Source organism: Octopus sinensis, linkage group LG1 (assembly GCF_006345805.1).
Source record: "Octopus sinensis linkage group LG1, ASM634580v1, whole genome shotgun sequence".
NCBI classification, from domain to species: Eukaryota; Metazoa; Mollusca; class Cephalopoda; order Octopoda; family Octopodidae; genus Octopus; species Octopus sinensis.
Window position 1 is genome coordinate 129,534,718 of NC_042997.1, and position 27,615 is coordinate 129,562,332.

The window sequence follows — 27,615 nt, forward strand, 5'->3', positions numbered from 1 at the left end:
TGGAAGAGAGAAGACTGCACTGGTATGGTCATGTGATGCATATGAACAAGGACAGCTGTGTAAAGAAGTGCTGATCTCTAACTATGGAGAGAACCTGTGGAAGAGGTAGACTCAGGAAGATATGGGACTAGGTGGTGAGACATGATCTTTGAATGTTGGGCCTCATGCAGGTGATGACAAGTATTCAAGATTATTGGCAACTTTCCATTTAAAAATCTCTTTTCAAGATATCTTTTTGGTTTGTATACTTCTATCTAGAATGGAGATTTTCTAAAAGACTAGCTTCCTAGTTACAAAATCAGTGTTTGTATGGCACTGTATTTTCTATATATTGCAAGTGAGGTTAAACTTCATCATTTACACTTCACTATACACTCAGAATGAACACAATGCATGTATCAATACCACCACTACTGCATCCCTTCCAAACCTTAGACATCCCAACAGATCACAACATATGCACCAGCAATATATATATATGTAGAAATACACATAAATATACGACTGCTACATAAGTGCTGGGTGCTATAATTTAGTGGAATATGTGGAAGAGTGAGATTAAGGAAAAATTAGAATGATGTAGCAAAAACCAGCAACATGCAGTATAGACTCAAGCCTACATCTGCTACCTTAACCCTGTTTCATGTATTTGCTACTCATCTTCCCTCCCCTTCACTTCCATGACTCAAACCCTTCCATCTCTCATCTCTCTGTAACCTGTGTTGGTTGTATGATCCTCCTCATCTTCCTGCTTCTCTCACCCTTTACTAAGCCCATATATAAGAGACTGCCAAATCATTCTCATTCCTCTATCACATTCTCCTATGTTTAGGCCTATGCATACGAAACTGTATTTAACCATCTGTACCCAGTATATTTGAATGGCAATTATTGTCAACCATCACTCCCTACCTCTGAGCCATTTCTACTGTAACCCATCACCCACTCTTGCTTTTGTCTACCTCTGCCATTGCTCATCACTCCCCTCCTCAATAACTTTGCCTCTCCCATCATACGCTTACTCTTTGCATTCTGACTTTTCTGTTGTTATTGCACTGTCTTTAGTCTTGTCTCCCCAAAGACCAATCAACCACTTTAGTGATGGTGACACAAGAAAAATACACCTAGTACATTCTGTACAGTGGTTGGCAATAGAAAGGGTATCCAGATGTTGAAACCAAGTTTTTCTTTCTATACTTTAATCACATCAGCACTGCATTTTTTATGCATTTTATCTAAAAACCTAATTAATATTAAATTTATTCTTTATTTATCTATGGCCATGAGGCTACAATATGCGATAAAGACACTGATCCTTTGATGCACAGTTTATCTGCTATGATGAGACATATCAGCGTGGACATATAGTATCAAACATTATACGGTGACTTGAAAAGTGTTAAAGCATTTCAAGTAGCATGTTGACTTGCAATCATAAGTGAAAATTGTCATTTACCGTCTAGATGAAATCCTCCAGCATGTACATACTGTAAGAGACCAAAAATCTCCTCTAAGGTTATTCTTTAGCAAATAAAACAAGATGAAAATGAGCTAGCCAATTTCTATTATGTATCCAGTGGTACAATCAAGGTTTCTCTTAAATTTATATTTTTAATGGCTCTGATCTCATCAGGCAGACTATTGTAAACTGAGCATAATGCATGATCTAGCATGTTTTTAGATCTATTAAGATTAATTCTGTCAACAAACAAATTAGTTCAATTTTGATTTTCCCTGCGATTGACTTCAAAGTTAATTTTTTTCATTTTTTTTTCCAAGTCAAATGATATGTTCAAAAACAAGTTGATGAGAGGAATGGCTTCCCACCCCAAAGACCTGGTCCATGATGATGATATAAATGTGTATATGTCTATATGTGCATACATATGTGTCGTATTTGTACAATGCATTTATTATGTCACACACATTTGCTTTAAATGTGCAACACTGCCTTGTAAAAACAGTCAGCTCCCCACCCCATGGAAGTTGATCGATATGTACATTACATCCTGTTCCTTTTTATCTTAAGGACTATAGATTTCAAGTTCTAATCACAAGCTTCTTAAAAAGTGTTATATCAACTGATCATTCCCTAATTTTCTCAGTATCATTGTTTGCTTGGTTTTTCTCTTTCACCTTGTAACTGTTACTTGACAAATTTCACTTTTGTAATTTCATTGTGCTTTCTTAAAGAATAACAATAACTGAATGTAGGAACAAAAAACAACAAAGAAGAGAAAATGTTTTCTCTATTTCATAAAAGCATTGTTAGCCTAGCTCAGTTACATTTGTTACTTGTGCTCCTATTTTTCAGCAAGTTGACTATGATTGTGATAGCTGGAAAATTTATCTTGAATGTCCTAAGGTACATTTTAAGGAATATAACATTATATTTACAGTTTGCATATGAAACAGATCACTTGAGGAAACAGTCACTCCTGAAGAATGATAAAAGTTTTGGATAAGATAATTATTGAAAATTGACCAAACATTTCAAAAACACCTGCACATTCTCCTAATAAATTTCACCAATGTGTAATGAAGACATCAATTATACAGTGATTGATGACTGGGTAACAGAAATGAGATCATTGGCATTAGATTTGAATTCTCACATTTACACCATACAAAGAAATACACTGTTCCTGTCTATGTTATGAGAATCCATTACTCAGTGATGTATTAAAAATAGTCAAATCTTTTATTCATGCTAAAATAATCTTAGCAACTACTCAGTGGTACAAAACCAGTGAATAAAAAAACAATATTTCTATGTCATTATAGAAAAGAATCCAAAACTACATGTGATCATAATTCAACTGAAAATCTAAAATCAAATGATTGATGAAAAAGCTGATTGGAAAGCTTGCCCATAATGATTAAAAATATAATTCATGCAGAAAAATTTGGTCATCTAGTGAATGTTTGCATGACCTCATTTCAAAACTATAACTTCAAAGACAAATCAATTATAAAAATTACAGTTGCCGTGCTAATAGTTATATTAGTAGTATATATATATATGGATCAAATGAAAATGAATTTAACTGTATCTATTAAAAATTTATGTCAAGTAGTCAGGAATAAAATGCTACATTTCAGCACAAATCAATTTATAAATTGACTATAGTACCTGAGCTGTCACACAAGAGATAAGTGTGTGTAATGATGCATATATTATTATCATTAGCATTTGGCTTGTATGTATGAATATTTAATTTTTTTTCCAATTGGAGGCATTATTGAAATAAAAATGCCACAATAACAGGGAAATTAATTAAATTAAATTTATCACTCTCCAAACATACATGTTTAATTACTTTTGGTATGTACAATATGTTGTAGTCAATGATTCACACATTATTCTACACTATGTTAATTTCTACAAAAATGTTCTACCTAATTAATATCACTCCATGCAAAAGCTACAAATGTACATAATAAGCATTACTATTTACATTCACTGCAAAAATTCCTGAAAAACAATATTTCTTGTATAGATATTAGAGTTAGGAAAGGCATCCAGCTGTAGAAACTTTGCCAGATCAGATTGTCTCTGGTGCAGCCTACTGGCTCACCAGTCCTCAGTCAAACCGTCCAACCCATGCCAGCATGAAAAGTGGATGTTAAACGATGATGATGATAATGATGATATGAGGAGGCAACAACACACCTTGGCATTCTAAAATTTCAATCAGTAATTTCAAGTTATTTCTGCTTTTATGTTCTGCTTAAGCACAACATGCAACATCCATATTGTGAGGAATTATCTAAGTTAAGTGGTGGAGCATGAGACAGCAAGTCAATGGATTGGTCAGTTATTTGGTGGAATTTGTCATTTTCATGTATTTTCTTATCACTGTTTGACATAAAAAAAAAGTCTGTCAAACTCAGGCTAGAATAATGAAGAAATCTTTTATAAATGTAGCAATGTAGAGCACATCATCATAATTTATGAACATTAAAATATTAGTTAAGCATTATGAGAGAACAGCAGAAGCACCTTTTAAATCCAAAGAATTAAGTAGAGATGCTGTTATAGCAAGAAAGTGGAGAAGCTGTTGGGTAATTTAGAAAACTTCAAACCGTTTCTCACGTTAAGAATTATGAGACAAAGAAGACAGCAGAATGATTCCAACTGGTGTCAAATGATTTGGAAAAATCTTATTAAGTGGAACAAATTAAACAGCTTCAGTTGCTTAAGAGTTATAAGAGTTATATATACAAAGACACATAGCGTACTACATACGTATTGAGTAAATTTGATTTAGATACCAGTTCCACTAGAACTTTAGTTTAAATAAATACAGAATTATCAGGTATCCACCATTTAAAACTGTACTGCTAAATTTAAATGCTTATAGTAATACAAATATTCCAGCCATAGGAAAATACCCATTAAATATTTAAATTAGAACTAAACAATCACAAAACTTAAAAGCTACTGTAAATGATTCTGAAAGGGATTTCAATCTAGTCAGGATTAAAAATATTCAAATATCTATGCACGATGATGTGGACAATGCAAATGCTTCAAATATAAAAAGCAAAACTGACAATCTATGTACAAAGTATTCCAAAATATTTTTTCATCTGGTTGAAGGCACTGTGTGAAAATACAAACCATAATTTGACTGTGTCCAGACAAAAAGCCAATAAACAGGGAAATTAATTAAATTAAATTTATCACTCTCCAAACATACATGTTTAATTACTTTTGGTATGTACAATATGTTGTAGTCAATGATTCACACATTATTCTACACTATGTTAATTTCTACAAAAATGTTCTACCTAATTAATATCACTCCATGCAAAAGCTACAAATGTACATAATAAGCATTACTATTTACATTCACTGCAAAAATTCCTGAAAAACAATATTTCTTGTATAGATATTAGAGTTAGGAAAGGCATCCAGCTGTAGAAACTTTGCCAGATCAGATTGTCTCTGGTGCAGCCTACTGGCTCACCAGTCCTCAGTCAAACCGTCCAACCCATGCCAGCATGAAAAGTGGATGTTAAACGATGATGATGATAATGATGATATGAGGAGGCAACAACACACCTTGGCATTCTAAAATTTCAATCAGTAATTTCAAGTTATTTCTGCTTTTATGTTCTGCTTAAGCACAACATGCAACATCCATATTGTGAGGAATTATCTAAGTTAAGTGGTGGAGCATGAGACAGCAAGTCAATGGATTGGTCAGTTATTTGGTGGAATTTGTCATTTTCATGTATTTTCTTATCACTGTTTGACATAAAAAAAAAGTCTGTCAAACTCAGGCTAGAATAATGAAGAAATCTTTTATAAATGTAGCAATGTAGAGCACATCATCATAATTTATGAACATTAAAATATTAGTTAAGCATTATGAGAGAACAGCAGAAGCACCTTTTAAATCCAAAGAATTAAGTAGAGATGCTGTTATAGCAAGAAAGTGGAGAAGCTGTTGGGTAATTTAGAAAACTTCAAACCGTTTCTCACGTTAAGAATTATGAGACAAAGAAGACAGCAGAATGATTCCAACTGGTGTCAAATGATTTGGAAAAATCTTATTAAGTGGAACAAATTAAACAGCTTCAGTTGCTTAAGAGTTATAAGAGTTATATATACAAAGACACATAGCGTACTACATACGTATTGAGTAAATTTGATTTAGATACCAGTTCCACTAGAACTTTAGTTTAAATAAATACAGAATTATCAGGTATCCACCATTTAAAACTGTACTGCTAAATTTAAATGCTTATAGTAATACAAATATTCCAGCCATAGGAAAATACCCATTAAATATTAAATTAGAACTAAACAATCACAAAACTTAAAAGCTACTGTAAATGATTCTGAAAGGGATTTCAATCTAGTCAGGATTAAAAATATTCAAATATCTATGCACGATGATGTGGACAATGCAAATGCTTCAAATATAAAAAGCAAAACTGACAATCTATGTACAAAGTATTCCAAAATATTTTTTCATCTGGTTGAAGGCACTGTGTGAAAATACAAACCATAATTTGACTGTGTCCAGACAAAAAGCCAATATATTTTCAAAGGCCAAATTGGTGAAAGAAGATTTAGAACATCAAGTATCAAATGGTACATTAGAACAGATTAAAGCTACTGAGCTGCTCCAATTTGGATATGTTATATGGATATTGAGCAGTAAAGTTTTGAATCTATGGTGATTTTAAAATCATTGCAAACATGTTGAATAAGACAGCCACTCAAAATCCAGAGGCATGATGAATTATTCCACAAATTGAAAGGTGAAAAAAACTTCAGCATAGCTGATTTAAAAGACACATATTTACAGATCAAATTAGTAAAATAATCACAAAAATGACTTGTGATGATCAATGAAAAACATGAATAATTTGGAGTTAATGATTAAATTACAAGATTAAGGCTTGATATTCCATACACAAAAATGTGAATTTTTTTTTCTCCAAAGAAGTCAAATATCTTAGTTATACCATTAATTTAACTGGGAAAAGACTATTTAAGAAGGGTATTGATGCTATCAGAAAATTATCAATTCCCAAAAATGTAAATGCGGTATTACTATTTGTTTTACTCATAAAAAAACATGGCAAATCTTACAGTACCCTTGTATAATTAACCAAAAAAAAAAAAAAAAAGACCAGATGATTATCAATGGAGCTTTAATGAGCTGAAATGATAGTAAATCAGGCCACCAAGCTTACACATAATGAAAATTGGTCACTAATTTTGGCAGATGTGTCTCTAGTAAGTAATGGCGCAGTCCAGTTACATGAAAATGGAGTTGAACATCCAAGTACATACATCAAAACATTGAATGCAAATTAATGGCAAAATTTGCAAATAGATAGAGAGGGATTAGCTTTTGTATTTGGTTTTCTTAAATTCACTCAATTTCTACCAAGATGAATCACTGACCACAAGCTATTGATCACTTATTCTCCCTGGTATTTATGTTTCAATGATTGCAGCGTTGGGCTATGTTTTTGACACTGTAATTATACAATACAATATAAGGCTTTGGAGTAATACAAGAATGCTAATACCTTAAGCAAATACTATCTGGATTTGAAATACACCTAAATTCACAAAAGTCTTGATAGAATAATGATTACTGCTTAAAAAAAAAAATCTGCTATGAGGTTTGAAATCATTATTATCTGAATTAATCCATAGATAAGGGTCACTGGTAAAACTAAATATTAAAGACAAACTGTTACTGCTTCGTGAAGAAATCTAGGCGAGCAGGGTCACAATCACCACTGTGATAACAAGGACGAACAATGATTTGAATTTTTGGAGTCATTTATTTTCTATTTGTACATTACACTGTGCAGGTGTACCACATGTATATATAAATGTATGGCAAGTGTACACCTGCATGATGTAATGTACGAGTAGAAAATAAATGGCTCCAGAAATTGAAACCATTGTTTGTCCTTTTTATCACAGTGGTGATTGTGACCCTGCTTGCCTAGATTTCTTCACAAAGCAGCAACAGTAGATAAAACTTTGCCAGCTCATCATTCTAGAAGCAGCAAAAAATTGGTCACACTGGTACAAAGCCACATTCATAGTAACATGAAATAACCAAAGAAGAACATTCAGGGATGACAACGGGTTTTCTGAGATAGAGATGGACACAAAAGACCCCCACCCATTTGTCTGAAAACAAAACAACCTCGATCTCAGATACAAACCAGAAGTGACTCACTTCCGACAAGTTGTGAAAACTAATACTAAATAGTAATATGATAAGACTTATCATTGGAGATAACACAAACAACTAAGAGAATAGTGGAAAAAAACAATGGGATATGCTTTCTTGGTCGGCCTGACTTGGACTAGATAGATTGGAGGAACACACCAGTGATAGAGACATGAGGAAGAAGGCGGCTCAATAAGGAAATTGGAGAAACGAACATACTAAGCTTCTAGAACCGCAGTTTTGCCAAGATGGGGTGGGTTTTCTCAAGCCAATTACCTTGATTGTTTGTCATCATCTCAGTGAGATTCAAAGTTCTGTAATCAGCCTTCGCTACTTCATTCCCAATACACACATAAAGGGAGAGAGAGCTATAATGACCAAACAAAGTCTATTTTCACTGGGGTTTTGTCTGCTGCCAGAGAGGTGAAAATGAAAGCTGTGTTATCACCAAAAATCACTGACTGATGCGCTGCCTATTAAATAGCCACACTTCAATAAAAGCAGTAGTAATCGGGAACAGGTGTGAAATTATTAACTATGTAACATCCTAATAGTGAAGGAATATCTGAGACACTGAAATTCATATGAGCATAGATGAAGATAAGTTTTGCAAGAGCATATTATGTGGATGAATAATTATATTTTCTTAAAAAAATAACTGAACACTAATATTCCTTTTTCAGTACACACACAAACATTGCTAGTCACACCAACCAATATAACAGATCACTACCTTCCACTCCCAGCACTAGCTTATGATTTCACCACAACTGCTATCCATAACTATCATCATGCATATATCTCATCTCCATAGCTAGCATGCTTGCAGCTTTGATTTTGCCCTTATCTCTTTAGCAAGGCTGTCAAAGTCAGAAGCAATTATTGGTTTGCTAGTCCAATGTAAGATAGTAAGAAAGACACTTAAGTTGACTTTTGAATTCCTTTAGAAATATAGGATTTTAAAATTTCTATCTCAAGGGTTTTATTTTCCATATTATCTCTTTCCATCTAAGTGTTATGCTTAAATGTTTGCTAGTTGTTCAAGAAATACTGTAGTTTTACTTTCAAGGTCAATTTCAAACTAATTTAGCAATAATTTCATGAAGGTACAGTATAAATTTTAATTAGGTATCATACATCACTATAAAGTTTACAGAATAATTGAAAGAGCTAGCTAGATGTTTATATGCAATGCGTCTTTCCAGCCTCCTATTCCATCTCACCCGCTTACACAATTTCCTTTAATGATCTACTTGATTTCCTCCCCATCAACAAGCTGTCATACATATATGTAGGGGTGTATTATGTGTACATAAACATGCACAGTGGTTTTTTAAAGATATCTTAGTGCCTAAATGAACTAGTGGTACAATGAAAGGTAGGTCTGGAGAGATTGGAGAAATACTAGAGTGGCGGTGCAGAACATGTACAGTGTGTAAAAAGTTGGAGGGAAACCTAAGCCAAATTCCTCATGGGCAAGGAACAAAGGTATAAATTCTTTTGGGTAGGTAGTAGTGAGGATGTGGGTTGGGAAGGCATACTATTGGCAGAGAGATGTATGATAGGAAAGTGAAATTCAACTAGTCTTGGTTAATGTGACTGTGACATTTATTTTGCACATGTTTCACAATCTGGACAGACATATGAACAGAACTGTTTCTGTGAGGTTCTGATGCTTGTTACCTTGATGACAAATAATGATGGTAACATGGATGGTAACTTCAACAGACATGTTTAACATGATATACATAGAAGTTTTAGCTTTGGCTCAAGGAACAAAGTGGGGAAAAAAAGTTACTAAAGTTCTGTGGCTCTAATGACTTGATAATCTGCAACACTAACTTTAGGAAATCAGCCAGCCAGGTAGACTTCATCCTCTCTAGGAAATGAGATGATGAGATGGTTGTGAGGTTGAAGTCTTTCCGTGTTGAAAAAAATACAATCTAACATCAATTTGTGGTTAGTGAGTTTAGATTTAGAGGTAAGGACTCAGAAGCAGAAATCAATTTAGAATTGGCAGATATAGAAGCTCAAAGATTTAGTATGAAATCAGAAATTTAGTAGTAGTTGATAGAGAGTAAGGAGACAGAAACTTACAGCATAGAGGACAACTGGAAGTTCTTATGGGACAACCAGCTGAGGGCCACATACCAATTTGTGATTAGTGCAAGGTCCCAGCCAGATCTTGAAAGTGACGTGGTGGTGGAACAGTGAGGTAGACAGAGCTATAACAACAAAGACTGAAAGAATTGGGACAGTACAGAATAATAGCAGGTAGCTAGAAGGTTTACATAGCAAAGAGAAAAGAGGAACATCAGAGGTTTGTCAATGTTCTATGACATGAAGATCAGAGGCATTATGTATTTCACATTGCAAGGCAGTGTACCAGAGAAAACCATGAGGATGAGAAGTGCGTATGAATGGATAATAGTACACTTACTCTTATTGTTTCTGACAATAAAGGGGCATAAAAGTACAACTAAGAAAGATTATTAAATGTAGAGAATGCATGGAAGAAAGAAGGCCTTCACTGCATAGATCCAACAAAGGAATAGGCCAGTCTAGACAACAGTATGATAAAGCAAATAAAGATATGAAAGCAGAAAAAGCTGCTAATCTATCAGCGCTGAGATGCTTAAAATATCTGGAGGAGTCGAAAATAGTCATCTGCACAGTCAGGTTGTACAAGGTGTCATACCTAATGAATAATGCAGGAGAATCATAGTCAACTGTTACAATGGCAAAGAGGTTGCTTTAAAGGAGTAATTACAGGGATATTGAATTGTTGGACTAGGTCACGAAAATTAATGAAAAGTTAGAACTGAACTGATTTAAGAGAGCGTTAGCATAGATGAGATGCAGTTTGGGTTAGTTCTAGTACTATTGATGCCTTTTTTTTCTAGTGAGTCAACTGAAGGAAAAGTACTTTATTTGATGGCATATAAGTCACACTTAGTCCTACATGTGAAGTTGCACATGATGTGCACTAAAACCTTTCTTTCCCAAATATGTGCTGCTGGGAGTGTGTTTTGTATGCCACCAAATACAATATTTAGCTAAGAGTAAGACTAGAAGTAGTATTTGTGAATAGAATCACTCATTCAGTGATCTGGTGGGCATTGAGGAAGCTGGGAGAAGATGAATGACTTGTAAGGACCATGCAAATCACAGATACATAAGAAATGCAGTGCAATCAAGGACAGGCTAACAGAGAAAGCAGATTTTGTATGTGGTAGATGTGCAAGAACAAGAAACACTATGAGTGCATGGAAATATATGCTCTCAATTGCCCAAGAAAGTCCCTAATGGTAGTAGAATTTTTGTTACATAGGTGGCATAATTAGTGGCAGTAGAGGATGTTCTGAAAATATGGCAGCTAGAGTAAGAACAGGCTGGAGAAAGTCCAAGGAGCTACAACCTTTGTTGGTAACAAAAGCTTTCTCTCAGTGTGAAAAGCAAACTGTATGAGGTCTCTGTACTGACTGAAATGCTACATAGTAATGAGACAGGGACCCTGGATGCAGAGGACTTGCAAAGACTAGATGGAGATGAAGCAAGCATGCTCCATTAGATGTGCAAGACTGTTGGTTGGATAGCTGCTTAAAGAAGTGCTAATTACTTTTAGAAGATGGAATCTGTGAAAGGAGATTCAAGTCTATAACTGCTTAGACTCTTGCAACCATTAACCCTACTCATCATCTCCCTATCATTCAATCCCTCCATCACTCTCCTGTCTACTGTAAGTAATGAAATTAGAATATACAAACCATTTCATATTGCCATTTCTGCACCACCACTAACCACTCATTCTCCTCTGAGTTACTCTCAAATAACAGTCATCCAACATTCTTATTGACACCACTCAGATTTACCATTAATCACCCTCATCATCGTTCAGCGTCCGCTTTCCATGCTAGCATGGGTTGGACGGTTCAACTGGGGTCTGGGAAGCCAGAAGGCTGTACCAGGCCCAGTCTGATCTGGCAATGTTTCTACGGCTGGATGACCTTCCTAACGCCAATCACAATTCACTAAATTCACTTCCCATATATATCCCATATATATCTGACCACCTCCACCACATAATATCCATCTGTCACTCCCTCCTCACACTCCTGTAACTTTACCCACTCTTACTGATTTTCCTGTCTTCTGTTTACCTTCTTGGACAGGTTATCTTGAGGTTATGTCCTGGTACCTCTCTCCATTACATTTACTTCTATTTACTCCAACCAACCATATAACAAACCTATTTCTACTCCTCCCATGATACATTAACTTCTCAAACACATTGTATAAAATGACCATTCTATCTCTTTTACTCTCTTCCAGGCAAGGGGGCTCTTTAGTTTTGCAAGTTACAAGGCAACCCACTAGTGTTATCTTGCTAGTGCTGTTGCTACAATAAAATCCACCCAGTATACTCAGTAAAGTGTTTGGTAAATATCCTTGCTAAAGGACATGACAACCTCCCAAGCACTGGAATCATAAAAACGTATCCAGTACACTCTGCAAAAAAGCATCCAGCCATAGAAACTAAGCCAAAAATGAAATGTATGCAGGGGACATGGACATCAGGCCTATCTACAAAGGTAGTAACTTTGAATAAGGGCTTACTAAAACCATGATGACCCACCCTACCCATGCCAGCAAGAAGAGCAGGTGTAAAAGATGACATATTGACATAAAGGAATTATTTCCCTGCCATCATCATCATCATTGTTGTTGTCATCATCTAATGTCCTTTTTTTCCATGCTGGCATTGAGTGGATAAAGAGTGACAGATGGATATCATGGGGTAGAAGTGATCAGGTGTATATGAGAAGTGAATGTAGTGAATTGTGATTAGGGATGGGGATGATTAATAGTAAATTTGAGTGGGAAGGTCAATAAGAATGATGGGAGTGTTATTTGAGAGTAGCTCAGAGAAGAGTAAGAGGTGATTGGTGACACAAAAATTGCAATACACACACACAGAATAAATATAGATCCTTCATCCACTTCAGCTTGAATGTATTTACATGGGTGGAATAATATCAAGTAAAACATGACCATATCAAGAATGGCTATTTTCTATCAATCCAATTGAAGCTTTGAATAAAGGGTGCGTGTATGTGTGCGTGCGTGTATGGACGAAGTGGAGATATATATATATATACAAAGAGCTAAAAGTTAGGTTTACAAGAGAGGAAATAGTTGAAATGTCTGAGGACATGAAATAGATGATTACAAATATGAGAACTGGGGTGGTAATTGTTTGGCTACACTTTTTAAGATAGTCTATGCTTTTCTTTTTCTTTGCATCTATATAAGTTCAGAATAAGTTTGAGAAAACCAGGAGAAATTGGAGACGTTGAAGAATGTGGAACAGAAAAAGCTTTGTTGATGACCAGGTGATCACAATTCAGGTGTGGCTGGAAGGAGATAACAAGTGTTTTCAATCAACTAAGGACAGAAAGTGTTTAATTTTCATATTTAAATCGATAGTTCTGAGGATTTAAAGATGATATGTAGAATACAGCAATGGCAAAGTTGTCAAGAGGAGGAATTAATAGTCAAGAAGGGAAAATCTATGAAGTTTACAACAATAAATGGTAGAACCAATATTTGTGATACTTAAAATGAGAGATCACTGAAATGAAAGGAAATAGTAAATAATATGTAGTGTTTCAGAAGAAGAATTAAAGTGTTTTTTAATTTGCTCCAGTCCACTCAGCTGGCAAAAATGAGTAATGCTGCAATGGACTGGCGTCCTGTCCAGCTGAGAAACACATACGCCATAGAAACCGGGCCCATGAGCCTGGCTAGGCTTTAAAAGGGCGCAATTATTTATTTTATTTATGCCTGAGTTTATTTAGAACACCACAGAGTGGACAAGTATAAACAACCTCATCTCATAGTTGCTCAGAAACTCAGTGTATATAAGTAGTTTGTGAGAAGCATGCAAAGCATGTACAGAAATGTTGACAGCAAAGTGACGGTTAGAAATGAGTTTAGTAAGTATAATGTACAAGCAAATGTCCATAAAAGCTTTATTCTTAGTCAACTCCTGTTTATTATACTTTTGCTGGCTAAAACAGAAGAACTCAGCACTGCCCATGGGAATTCTTGTATGATGATGACCTAATTCTCAAAGTAAAATCAATCAATGGATAGAGGCAAAGTTCCAAACATGAAAGTAGAGTCTAGGAATGATGAGGTGTAAAAATAAATCCAGTAGAGACAAAAGGTTTAGTGAGAGAGAGAGAGAGAGAGAGAGAGAGAGAGAGAGAGAGAGAGAGAGAGAGAGAGAGAGGGAGAGAGAAAGAGAATTCTATTACCAACTGGAAAGTGGTCATACCTTATACGCATAAAAGATATAGGCAGGTATTCTATATGTGCTTATTGTTGTGCACAAGAGTAGTTAGCAATAAGAGCACTAGAGAAGTACTTGACAGCTTCTAGAAGACCTTATCAGTAATGGCAGTGGATGTTGGGGAAAAAAAACAGTGTACATTTTGTAACAAACGAATTGTCTTTCTAGGTGGAAGTCAGTGTATATTTGTAAATGAAGTGTGATATTGTACGGAAATGAAACACAGGCAGAAAATATGTGAAAGCTGGAAAAATACAAGCTGAGCATGTTCCAAAAGATGCACAAGTGAACTGTGAGAGAAACGGGGTATAAGTATTATCTCTTATGAGCAAGAGAGAAGACTAAGTAGTACAGGCATGCAAAAGATATGAAGGATAAGCAAAGAAGTGCTCAACAACCTTAACAGAAGAAACCTGTGGAAGATGAAGATATGGGAAGAATTGATGAAAGCTAAGCTTCACAATAAACAAAGAAGTGCAAATAATTAGTGAGACACTGTACTGGAGAAGACTTGCTCAACCCATGCAAGCATGGAAAAACAGAAGTAAACTGAGGATGAACAGAATGAGATGTAATCATCATCATCGTTTAATGTCCATTTTCCATGCTGGCATGGGTTGAATGGTTTAAATGAGGTCTGGAGAGCTAGCAGCTGCACCAGGCTCCAATCTGATCTGGCAATGTTTCTACAGCTGGATGCCCTTCCTAATGCTAACTACCCCGAGAGTGTAGTGAGTGCTTTTTACGTGTCACCGGCACAGGAGCCAGCCAGGTGGGCTTGGCCTCGATTATGTTTGGATAGTACTTTTTACATATTACTGGCATGGTAGCCAGTCAGGGGGTACTGGCATTGGCCACGTTCGGATGGTGTCTTTTATGTGCCAGTCAGGCAGTCCTGGCATTGATCATGTTCAGATAGTGTTTTTTATGTGCCACCAGCATGGAGGCCAGTCAGACGGTGCTGGCATTGATCACGCTCGGATAGTGCTTTTTACATGCTACTGGCACGAGAGCCAGTCAGAGGGCAATGGCCACAGCTACAATTTGGTTTTACTTGACTCAACAGGTCTTCTCAAGTAAATCATATTGCCCAGTGCATTGGGGGAGGGATATCTTAAATGGGCTGGACATGCAACATCGGCATCGGCCATGGCTGCGATCTCACTTTAGTTACCATGTCTTCTCAATCACATCTTATCCCCAAAGGTCTGGTAATGTTTTTATTAATTAGGAAGTGCATGTTGAAGTGGTCAGACAGTTAAGACAGAAGGATATAGTAGGAATGGGGGATGGTGGGAGAGAAAGGATATAAGAAATCCTGAACAAAGTGTTGTACTTTTATCAAATTTACTTAGTTATAAAGGTAGAGAAAAAAAAAGAGTTAATGGTGGTATGCCAATTTGGAAAATAGCCAGGTGGTTTAGTAGTTCACAGCAGTGAGCTTGACTTCTATACAAGAGCAACTAATGCAAACAGTGGAATTGATGGAATAGTTTTTTAAAACTGTTTTTACAATCAATTTCCTCTATGACAGAAATAATTAATTTTTTCTACAAACATATTTACATGGATTAAGAACTGTTTTACAATGATAAGCACTCACCCTCGATTTAATTACAGCATTAAATATATTTTCCACTGACAAAGCTAATTAGTGTCCTAGTTGTGTCTCACTATATTACCGAAGTCAGCAAGAGCACAATCCATCCTTCTCAAACTAAAACAAATACTAATGATATATCTGAGATCATAAAACCAAATCTGTAGCAGCTGTGAACATGTGTAACCTAGGAACTGTTACACATTGTATTGAATTTTGTTTACTATCATAACTACAGTTTTAAACTGGTAAACTTAAAAAGAAATGATGAATGAATAAATCAAGAGGCAGGGATCACTAAGATTTAGCAGGAAAAGAGCTGCAATAATGGCTGGAAATAATGTATTTTGAAATATTTACTCCAAACATCTCAAGTTATTCACAACACCCCATCTAGTATCTGGATATAATGACCACACATATGTTCTATTACTTTTAATGTTTACTTGTTTAACCAGTGTTAAAGATGTAAACATTATAAGTATGGCTGTGTGGGAAAGAGGTTTGTGAAAAAAAAATGATTTTAAAGTGTTACATTTGATGAAAGAGATGACTTAAGACTCTGATGACAGATAATCTATGATGCTGCAGAAGACTGACCCCTATGTGCATACACCCCTCTGTTACTTATTGCATTTTTTGTAGATGTTTTCCTACTAAACTATTGCCCATATTTTATCATCATATCCCACTAATATCTAACTGCTCTGCCAGTTCTATACACTCTCCTCTCTACCCACTGTGTTATGACACCTATAACTGAGAAAAAAGTACTTGATTTGTGTGTACTGTATCATGAGAGTTGAGTGGAAAGGAATCGCACCAGGGCAACATTTTCCTGCCCTCTCTGACTCCGCTATCACCATGAACTGTTGGGCATGTGTTACTTCAAGAATATATCCTGGCCTTTTATCATACAGGGTGATACTGCTTCTTTTCTACCATCTCATTCTTAATCCTCACCACTTTAATTTCTTACTAATTCTCTGACACTACCATTCCCATCCGCATATATATATATATATATATATATATATATATCATCATCATCATCGTTTAACATCCGTTTTCCATGCTAGCATGGGTTGGAAGATTTGACTGAGGACTGGCGAACCAGATGGCTTCACCAGGCTCCAATTTTGATCTGGCAGAGTTTCTACAGGTGGATGCCCTTCCTAATGCCAACCACTCTGAGAGTGTAGTGGGTGCTTTTACGTGCCAGTCTGGCCGTACTGGCAACGACCTCACTCGAATGTTTTTTCACGTGGCACTAGCACAAGTGCCAGTAAGGCAATACTGGTGACAAACGTGCTCGAATGGTGTCGTTTACGTGCTACCGACATGGCAGCCAGCTAGCCGCTCTGGCAACGATCATGCTCGGATGGTGCTCTTAGTACCCCACTAGCATGGAGCACAAGTGCCAGTAAGGAGATGCTGGTAATGATCACGCTTGAATGGTGCCTTTTACGTGCAACCGGCACAGAAGCCAGTTAGCTGCTCTGTCAACGATCGTGCTCGGATGGTGCTCTAAGTGCCCAACTAGCATGGATGTCAGTCATTGAATTTGATTTCGATTACACTTGCCTCAATAGGTCTTCGCAAGCAGAGTTTAGTGTCCAATGAAGGAACGGTACGCATAAGTGGGCTGGTTATGCCCCTGGCATAGGCCACGAGGTTATGGTCTCATTTGGCTTGCTGGGTCTTCTCAAGTACAGCAGATTTCCAAAAGTCTCAGTCACTAGTCATTGCCTCAGTGAGGCTTAAAGTTCGAAGGTCGTGCTTCACCACTTCATCCTAGGCCTTCCTGGGTCTACCTTTTCCACAGGTTCCCTCAACTGCTAAGGTGTAGCACTTTTTCACACAGCTATCATCATCCATTCTCATCACATGACCATACCAGTGCAGTTGTCTCTCTTGCACACCACACCTGATGCTTCTTAGGTCCAACTTTTCTCTCAAGGTACTTACACTCTGTTGAGTAAGTACACTGACACTACACATCCATCGGATCATACCGGCTTCATTTCTTGTGTGCTTACGCATGTCCTCAGCAGTCACGGTCCATGTTTCAATGTCATGTAGCATGGCTATTCATACACAAGCATCATACATTCTACCTTTTATTCTGAGCGAGAGGCCCTTTGTCACCAGCAGAGGTAAGCGCTCTCTGAACTTTGCCCAGGCTATTCTTATTCTAGCAGCTACACTCTCAGCGCACCCTCCCTTGCTACTGACTAGGTCACCTAGGTAACAGAAGTTGTCAACTACTTCTAGTTTTTCTCTCTGGATTGTGGTAGAAGTTGTTCTCTGCACATTTTCAGTGTTTATTGCTCCTGAGCATCTGCCACATACAAAAACTATCTTCCCAGTTAGCCTTCCTTTGATATTCCTCTTATGTGTCCATAGCTTACACTGGATACATCTTATAGAGTTTCTACCTGCCCCTCTACTACAGATCGAGCAGGGCCATCTACCTGAAGGGATTTGTGGTTTGTCTGCCTTCTTACTTACGAGGACTTTGGTTTTAGATAGGTTGACTCTAAGGCCCTTTGATTCTAATCCTTGTTTCCACACCCGAAACTTCTCCTCTAGTTCTAATAGTAACTCAGTAATAACAGGCAGGTCATCAGCATAGAGGAGCTCCCAGGGGCATCCTGTCTTGAATTCCTCTGTTATTGCCTGGAGGACTATGATAAATAGGAGGGGGCTGAGGACTGAGCCTTGGTGGACCCCAACCTCTACCCGGAATTCTTCACTGTACTCGTTGCCAACCCTCACCTTACTAGCGGCGTCCCTGTACATGGCTCGCACAGCTCTCACTAACCATTCATCTATCCCTAGTTTCCTCATTGACCACCAGATAAGGGATCGGGGGGACCCTGTCAAAGGCTTTCTCCATGTCAACAAAAGCCAGGTACAGAGGTTTATCTTTCGCTAAGTATTTTTCCTGCAGCTGCCTTACCAGAAATATAGCATCAGTGGTGCTTTTCCCTGGTACGAACCTAAACTGCTTCTCATCTAAACTGACTGTCTCCCTAATTAGTTGGGCTATGACCCTCTCTGTGACCTTTATTACCTGATCCAACAACTTGATACCTCTGTAATCATTTGTATTTAAAGCGTCACCTTTACTTTTGTAGCAGTTGACTATTATGCTGCTACACTAGTCATTGGGTATGACTCCTTCGAGTATCACCTGGTTAACTATATGGGTGACTAGGCTATAGCTGACACTGCTTGATATTTTGTGCATCTCTGCAGTGATTCCTGATGGTCCAGGGGCTTTCCCTGTCTTCATACTCTTAATTGCTTTATTTAACAAGGTACTCTCAACTCGGATAGCTGGTCCCTCTGCTGGGTTGACATTCAGCAGACTCTCTTTCTCCCATTTATTTTCTTTATTCAGCAACCTTTCATAGTGGCGTCTCCAAACTTCTCTCTTTGCAGCCTTGTTTAATGCAAGAGAACCATCATCCTTGCGGACACATTTCTCTCCTACAACATCACGATTCTCTCTCACACACTGTCTTGCAACACGAAATACCTCAAGTCTTTGGCCCTCACGGCGCAGAACATTGGCAAATTTTTTCTTATCTGCTTCCCTTCTGGCTAAATAAACCTGCTTCCTAGCTTCTCTTCTGGCAGTCTGATACAATTTCCAGTCACCACCGTTCTTCCAGTCCTTCCAAGCCTGCTTCTTTTCTCTAATAGCCCTGTCAACAATACTGTTTCCCCACCACGTTATTTTGGGTCGAGAGGGGACTTTGCACGATCCACAGATCTGGTCAGTGCCCCTCAGCAGGTTGTCCCGTAGAAACCTCCAGTTGTCTTCTACATCGTGTGAAGCTATATCCCCTTCTATTCCGCCAAAGGCTTCAAGTAATATGTCTCTAAATCTCTGTCCATTTGCAGGATCTTTCAGCTTCTAGACCCTTCTCCTCCATGCTGGTCGTCTTCTGGGCATCATTTAGCACTGATCCTGAAGTCACTAACTACCAGTCTATGTTGTGGGGAACATTCTTCGCCTGGGAAGGTTTTGCATTTATAACCAGCCATCTTTTTGCCAGAACAGTAGGTAACTGGCAGGTTTTCTGAAGTTAGTATTGCAAACCATAAGATCATTTGCATTGCCAAACTCTAGCAGCCTGGTTCCCTCTTCATTGTGGAAGCCAAAACCGTAGCCTCCATGTACATCATGGAAGCCTCTGGCATGTTGTCCAACATGTCCATTGAAGTCACCAGCCACAAAGAGAAGGTCCCTGTCATTTGTCAACATGGTAGTCTGCAAGAGTGTCATAAAATCGGTCTTTCTGTACATTGGGTAGCTCTGGCTGAGGGGCATAGGCCGAGATAATGGTTGCTAACCCATTATGGAGCACTAATCTAATCTTAAGTATTATGTCGCATTCTCTGACTACCTCAATTACCTTATCTACCCATTTCTCCACAAGAAGTAAACCCACACTCCCAACCTTGTCAGTGTTCCCTGCCCAGAAAATCTTGTACCTGTGTTCTTTGCCTGTGAGGAACCTAGCAGAAGCCCCTCTTCACCTTACTTCTTGGATGCAGCACATATTGACACATCTCCATTCAAGCATCTCAACAATCTCACCAGACCTACCTTTCTGAGTGCTGACATTTAGAGTGCCAACCCTGATGGTGTGGGAGGTATGGGCCCTTGAGACTCTGGGACAAGGGACAGTAGCATCATGTACTTGAAAAGAGAGCTTGCATTTGGCAGAATTCATAAACAAATAATAGCCTTAAGTTCAACTTGCGTACACTACACTATCATATTTTGCACTATATGATCACTACCCTATATAGTAGGGGTGGGGATGGCGTAAAACCTTTAGAAGTGTTCATGGGAAACAACCAAAGGATGCCAAAAATTAGGGACTTCCAGTAGAGGTAGAGGGGGTGGGAAAGCGGGCGCACCGTGGACTAGAAAATATGGACTAGAGCATCTCCTGGATACGTATACTTTCGGTGGAGGTATTAAGAATCGAGTAGGGAAATCCAAGTCTGTGCGCTAGTTTACATAGGGTGGTGTTGGTGGTGGAGGAAGTAGGAAGTCTTGGCGAGACGAGTGGTGAAAGAGAGAGATATAGTGAGACAGAGAGGGAGGGGGTCAGGACATGAGGGAGAAAATATATAATTTTGGGATCTGTGTAGCATAGTTAATTTAACGAGACAGCAAATGTTGACAATAGTAAATAGAATCTGAGAGCCAGTCTCAGACAAAATTAGAGACGAATGACTGTGATAAACTTTCATAGATGCGCGAATGAATATGTTGCAGTTAAGGAAATGCGTGAGCTAAGGTTATCTTAGGCAACAACAAGTAAGACGAAACTATACAACTATATTTACATGAACACATGGTGCTGAAATATACAGAATAATGAAAAACTAATAAGTGGTTTATGATCCGCACAGAAATAGAAGAGTAGATGATGGGGTTGAAAAGTTAAAATATCTTATCTGAACATCTGGGATTTGTATTTTTCAGCCAAGGTATAATATATCTACACACACATATATATACACACATACAGATATATATATATACACACACATATATATATATACATCTATATACACATATACACACACACACACATATATATACATCTATATACACATATACACACACACACACACATATATATATATATACACACACATACATAATAATAATATTAGGGAGTATGGCTCCAAACTTACAGGGAAAAATTAGATTTAGGATCAAATTAAATTTCACAGTATAAATATATAAAATATGAATTAGAGATAAATTTATCTCTAATTCATATTTTATATACATACATATATATATATATATATAGACATATACATATGCTTATACACATAGACATATATATGTAAATGTGTGTATATATATATATATATATATACATACATACACATACATATGTGTATATATAAATATGTATGTATGTAATGTACCAGGTTGCTGGAAAGGCCCCCTGTAGGGTAATGCTGGATAGATTGCTTCTGCACATTGCTGTTATAGTTCTACCAGAATCACAATGTGGGTTTAGGGATAGTAGGAGTACTATGGATATGATATTTTCGGCTAGACAGTTGCAAGAGAAGTGCATCGAAAAGGATATGGACTAATACCAGACTTTCATTGACCTAACAAAAGCGTTTGATTCTATCAATAGAATTGCACTTTGGGAGATCCTAAAAAAGCTAGGATGCCCTGAAAAATTTGTGCGAATGCTTAGACAATTTCACGACAAGATGGAAGAGAGAGTTAATGTTGGAGGTACCTTATCAGATCCAATTTCTGTAGAAAATGGTGTAAAGTAAGGTGGTATTCCTGCTCCTACACTGCTATATATTTCGCAATAGTCTTTCAAATAGCTTTTAAAGATTGCCCTGAAGGGGTCTATATAAGATATAGGACAACAGGAAAACTGTTCAATCTCAAAAGAAAGTTCTGCATTCTCACCTTGTTGAGTTTCTGTATGCAGATGATTGCGACCTGTTAGCACATTCTCAAAAAGATATGCAGCACATGATGAATGCGATTTCTGCAGCACTGGGTTTAACAATCAATCTAAAAAAACTGTTATAATGTACCAGTCCACTTCCTCCATTATGTATGTGGAACCTTTCATAACTATGAATGGTCAAAGGTTGGAGACTGTACCTAGATTTATTTATTTAGGAAGGACCTTGAGTACTGCTGGTTTTGATGATGAAATTTCATACAGAATCAGCAGGGCTAGTAGTGCTTTTGGCAGGCTTGATGGGCGTCTGTGGAAACAACATATCTTCACAAATTAAAGTTAAGGTATATAACACATGCGTCCTCCCATTTTTGCTATATGGGAGTGAAGCATGGGTTGTTTACCATAGGCAGGTAAGGCAATTGGAACAATTTCATCAATACTGTCTGAGAAAAAATTTGTAGAAGGGCATGCCTCTCAGTTGGAGGTCCAAAAAGACATGTTAAAAGAGTGCATATGGTGACACCTGTTTCTCCTGCCAGCCAGCACAGTTGTCTAGTAATATGTGTAAAAGCTTGCTGGGCTTAAAAGTCACATAAGGGCATCACATGGCAACAATCATGAATCACTTCAGTAAGTCTTCTTGGCGATGGATTTTCTTGTGTAAGGATGCAACTATGATATGTGTGTGTGTGTGTATATGTATCTTTTATCATATACTGGTTTCAGCCTGTGGCTGAGGTCATGCTGGTGCATCATCTGTAGTTACTCAGTGTTGTTTCCGATATTGTTTTTGGTGAGGTAGCGAGTTGGACGGACCTGCTCTTCTTTGCATCTCCTACCGTGATGTGGGTTCAGATAGAAACCTGTTCAGACGTCCCTTGAAAACTTCCACATGAACACCATGTAGATCTCTAAGGTTGCTTGGAAGGATGTTGAACAATTGCAGGCCCTTAAAAACCCAGACTATTGCAGTACTGTGTCTTTACTTTAGATGGGGAAGATGGGATCTTTGGTGCTGTCCAGTCCAAGAATTGAGAGCTAAACCCTTCAAGATCTTCCAAATATATATCACTACATATATCTCTCTCATCTTTTTTCCAGGGAATAGAGACTCAGCTCCTTTAGCCTCTCCCAGTAGCCCATCTTTTGCATCGAATCAATCTTCTTTGTGTATTGGCGCTGGATTACTTCGTGTTTAACAGTTTGTTTCACACTCTCTGGGGACCATAGTTGGGATTAGTAGTCCAAAAGTCTTCCATAGGGTTAGCAGGACTTCCCTTTTACTTGTTTTGAATGTCCTCAGAATCCACCCAGCCACTTGCCTGAACAGTGTTCTCAACTTGGGAATATGCACATGGAATGTTGCATCATTACTCAAGTGAACCCCCAGGTCATGCACTGACTCTGACTCTGGGGTCATATTACCTTCTGGTCCAGTGTATTCCGATATTAGCCTGGTGTTGGACTGATAGTGGAGCACCTGAAATTTCATAGCATTGAACTGCATGTTATTTTTGTTAGCCCATTTGTAGATTTTTGTTCAGGTCTTTCTGCAGTTTTATTATGTCCTCTGAGTTCCTAACTGCCTGCGATACTTTTGTGTCGTCAGCATAACTGGTCAAATTGGCTAACTGTACTGTGACATATCATGCTCGTCGAAAGCCTTGGCAAAGCCGAGGTATATCACATCTACAGCTGACTGGTTTAGCTGTTGCATCAGACCCAGTCAAAGTGCTGCAGCAACTGTGCAAGGCATCTCCTCCCTGGATGAAAACCATGTTGTGTGTTTGTGAGAAGGATGTTTTCTTCTAGGAATGTGATCAGTCTTTTTCTGACAATGTGTTCCATTGTCTTGCTAACATGTGAGGCCTGTAGTCTTTAGCATCTGCTCTGCTCCCTCTTTTATGGACAGCATGTTGGGAAGTTTACCACATGCAAGGAAACTCTGAAACAGTATCTGCAGTGGCTTTGCAAGAGCCTTCTTACATGTCTTTAAGAGAAGAGCTGGGAGTCTATCTGGGCCTGTTGCTGAGTTTGATCTCATGTCATCAATGGCCAATATTACATCTTCTGTTATGTTGATATAATCAATGGTTGCCTCTTTTCCGAATAGATTCATTACGCTGAAAAACTCCTTCGGCTTGTTTATTTGCATATATTCCAGTGGAGAAGTGAAAACATTTTGGAATTATTTATTTAGTGTTACACTTATCTTCCTCGGGTCTGCAGTTTCTGAGCCATTTTTACCAAATAGCGGCCCTATCTTATAGCGTACGGAGGCTGACTCCTTTGCCAATGTGTAGAAGGGTTTAGGATTTCTTTTTGTATTTTTGACTGCCAGGTTTCTCTTTATTTTTCATGGGAGAGTTTGAGTTTATTTTCTATCTAGAAGAGTTCCTCTGTCAGGTGGGATTTCACACTGTCATTAAGGTGTTTGTTTAAATGATTCAAGATCTTTATTCTCCGTGGCATGGGTATTCTTCTGTCTCGGGGAAATGATGTTTTAGTGTGTATTGGCTCCCTTCTATGGGACATATTTAATGCATAAGGCTTGCATTATTGACATGAATTTATTGAGTTTAATATCTATATCTTGCATAGAGAGGATTTTAGACCAGTCCTGCTGAAGCATCTGTTTCAAGTGACTTCCTGTATGTATGTGTATATAAATATATATATATATATATGTGTGTTTTAAAAAATATATTTTATTTATGTCTATCATTGTTTGAATTGCATAATAGTGGTTTTTCTCTAATTTATATATTATATATTTATATTGTGAAATTTTGATTTAATACTAAATAGAATTTTTCCCTGTAAGTTTGGAGTTATACTCCCTAATATTATATATATATATATATATATATATATATATATGTACATGTATGTGTGTGTGTGTGTGTATATATATATATATATATAATATATATATATATATGTACATGTATGTGTGTGTGTGTGTATATATATATATATATATACATACATATGACAGTCGGTTGCCATAACAAAACTCAGAGTTTCAGATGTCGGGGCGGAAGTCTGCTCCAGCATCTCGTCAGTTATTAAGGCAAACAAAAATGCTATGAAAATGACTGTTAAATAAAGGGAAATTATTATGAAGATGACCGATATTAAGACAAACAAAAGAGCTATGAGAATGACCGTTAAATAAAGGGAAATTACCTGAACAGGGAGAAAGTAAGAATATTCGAAGGTAAACCTATGCTCATAGAATCTGTGTAAACGTGCATGTACATACACATGCGCACACCCAGTGCATGTGCGTATATGCACGTGCTCACTCACACTCACGTGAAACACATACATGCACATCCACACCAAATGTATACATATATATGCATCCATACACATGTACATACCTGCACACACACGTATATATATCCATACATGCACAACTATGTTCATATACACATCACTATATGCACAAAAACGCAGAGTGAAAGGTAATGTACAGGAAAAATATATAAAAATACATAAAGCAATAGAATATATATAAAGATATGTAAGAAATGAACTCTTTGTATGTGGACACAATATAAAAAGATTCTATCTATGATCTTGGAGAGACCAAAAACGCAACAAATATTGTGGACACGATCCAAAATGTTCAGTTCTTGAATTTAGACATGTAGCAGAGTCTAAGCTGCTTTTCCAGATGAGCCATCTTTCCATATCACAAAGACCGTACTTTCCACTGCCGTTGGTGTAAGGCTTACACTTGGCTAAGATTTTCCAATGGATGTTATAGTTGACACCTTTTTTTTTAAGGACCATATATAACTGGATAATTTGGTAGTTTTTCTTTTTTCCCCAGTGTCTGAAGCTGAAGGTATGATTGTTGAACCTGGCTTTGAAATTCCCCCTGTGAGATCCACATATTTCTTTGACGAAACTATGTCCTTAGTGGTTGTGGAGTCTATGGTGGCTTCATAAATGATGGTCTCCAACATGCAAGCTCCTTGTGCCCACTAAATGGAGATAAATTCCTCTATTTACATAATAACATAATATCAAGGTCTCATTCATTCTTTTGTTGTCATATTATCTTACTTGATTTCGAAAAAATGTTCAGGTCAACGGTGGGCATAATTAGTTTAAGCTTCTAAGAGAAATAACCCATCCACACCTTCATAAATTAGTGTTTTTAAGGTACCAAGGAAAATAACCCATACCCTCCTTCGTAAATTATTTGTAAAAATGAAATTGAATATACTTATTTCTTAGTGTTTGAACTATTTTAATTATTTCCTCAATTTATCCAGTACAAGGCTTAAACAAGTTAATAGTATTCTCCTAAACAATAGATCCACTTATTTCAGTTAGTGACTTATTCACGAATATACCAACTCTAGCGCTGCTGAGGGTAATATCCTCTGGGAATGCACAAAAGCTTTTTTCACAGTTAATTACTTTGAATTGTTATTATCTCATATCTGATTAGCCTGTTATTACATAAAATGTATCACGATTTTAGTATACATACCTTATTAGTACTTCCTCCTATGTTCTATATACTCTGGGAACATATTAAAGCCCTTTTCGGGGCTACTTCATTTGAATTCTTACTATAGGGTAATTAATTTTATGTTATTACATAACTGACTTTGCAATTTGGGTATTTGTAACTCATTGGGAATTCCTAAAAACATCTTTTATAAGACAGTTCGGTATCCTCAATAAATACACAAAAAACATTTTAAGGGCTACATACTTTGTATTGTTGTTACTGGATTAGCAAAATAATTATTAGAATGGAACCAAGGGATAAACCCGCTTTCCCAGGAATTACTGGGCATGTCACCTGGTATCTATAAAACTATCAAAAGTTTGTTTATTTTTATGTTTTTTGATTTATTATTAGTGTTGCTTAATATGCTTTGCTAAAATTGCTATTTCTTTTCAGACATCATCAGAAAAAGGTAAATAAAATTCATCAACATGACAGATCTATCGGACTTTCAAAGAGGTCAAATTGTGGTGCTCATATGGCAGGTGCTAGCATAATGAAAACAGCCAAAATGTTTGGTGTATCAAGAAGTACTGTCTTGAAAGTAATGACAGCCTTTGAGAAAGAAGGGAAAAACCTCCTTGTCGAAACAAAACTCTGGAAAAAAAAAACAAAACCTTCAGATAGGGACCATCGGATTCTTACGCGAATTGTTAGAAAGGATCACAAAAATACAACTCCCAAGATTACTGCAGAGCTTAATGACCATGTCGAGAACCCAGTTTCCACAAAAACTGCACACCGGGAGCTGCAGAAAGCAAGATTTCATGGGAGGGCTGCAATCAAAAAACCACTACTTTCAAAAACAAACATTGCAAAGTGTTTAGAGTGGAGTAAAAGCTTACAGAATTGGTCCCTAGAGCAGCGGAAGAATGTTATTTTCTTGCACGAGTCATCCTTTGCCTTATTTCCGACCACCAGCC

The 27,615-nt window shown here is 37.1% G+C and overlaps 1 protein-coding gene across 7 annotated transcripts in view; it reads right to left on the bottom strand.

Annotated features, from left to right (window-relative positions):
• LOC115216451 (nuclear receptor coactivator 5) overlaps positions 1–27,615 on the bottom strand; it is a 101,238-nt gene that overhangs the window by 43,647 nt on the left and 29,976 nt on the right. The gene's annotated exons all lie outside the window — the stretch shown is intronic.